Source organism: Sinocyclocheilus anshuiensis, unplaced genomic scaffold (genome assembly GCF_001515605.1).
Source record: "Sinocyclocheilus anshuiensis isolate Anshui unplaced genomic scaffold, SAMN03320099.WGS_v1.1 scaffold1290, whole genome shotgun sequence".
Lineage (NCBI taxonomy): Eukaryota > Metazoa > Chordata > Actinopteri > Cypriniformes > Cyprinidae > Sinocyclocheilus > Sinocyclocheilus anshuiensis.
In genome coordinates, this window is record NW_015558599.1 from 71414 (window position 1) to 72538 (window position 1125).

A 1125-nucleotide genomic window follows, 5' to 3' on the forward strand; every position below is an offset into this window, starting at 1 on the left:
TTGATATATATATATATTGTGTGTGTATATATATATATATATATATATATATATATATATATATAGGCTATACACTACCGTTCAAAAGTTTGGGATCAGAATGATTTTAAAAGTTTTTTAAAGGAGTTTCTTATGCTCATAAAGGTTGCATTTATTTTATCAAAAATCAGGAAAAAAATATGTAATATTGTGAAATATTATTATGATGTAAAATAAAGTTTTTCTATTTTAATATACACTAAAATCTATTCCTGTGATGCAAAGCTGAATTTTCAGCATCATTACTCCAGTCTTCAGTGTCACATCCTTCAGAAATCATTCTATCTATCTATCTATCTATCTATCTATGGTTGGATAGATAGATATACAGTAGATCTGAAAACAAAAACTGCATATAGTATGATATAAGGGAACATGGAGGTCATATTCAAGGAAGAAAATGCTGATATTTATATAAAAGTCAAATGAAATCCTCATAGCTTGTAATATAATTCGATAAAATCTTAATATAATTACATCAGACTACTTGCATAAAATGCATCTAAATATCAGTCATCAATGACAATCTATATCTCCCAATAATGTTTTAAGATGAAATTGAAATGCTTAGTTTTATGATCAAATATCTGTAATTTTAATTTTGTGGGTAAAACATATCAAATATGTTGCTTCAGTGCAGTAAGTGAAATATTACTAACAACATGAAATTTGTTAAATCAATAGAGATTTCACAGCAAAAGCACATGCACCAAAACCTGAAGGGAGATAATTTTTATAATTTTTTCTAAAAGGCCTTTTATTTGCTATCAGTCAGATGGCAGAAGGCATGTAAATTGAAGTTTTTGAAGTTTTTCTTGTTCATGTTGATAATATAGAGCAGTGTTTCCCAACCGGGGTGCCGCGGCACCCTGGGGTGCCGTCTGTTGAGAGCAGGGGTGCCGTGTAAAAAATCATTTTTTAATATTTTTAAATTGCTAAAATGTTCAAAAAAACATCTATTATATAATATCCATTTCTGATGTCGCCAATAGTTAGAGATGCACCGAAATTTCGGCTGCCGAAAATTAGTTCACCGCTCAGGTTTCACTTTCACGTGGTGTGACGCTCTGCGTATTATCCCGCTCT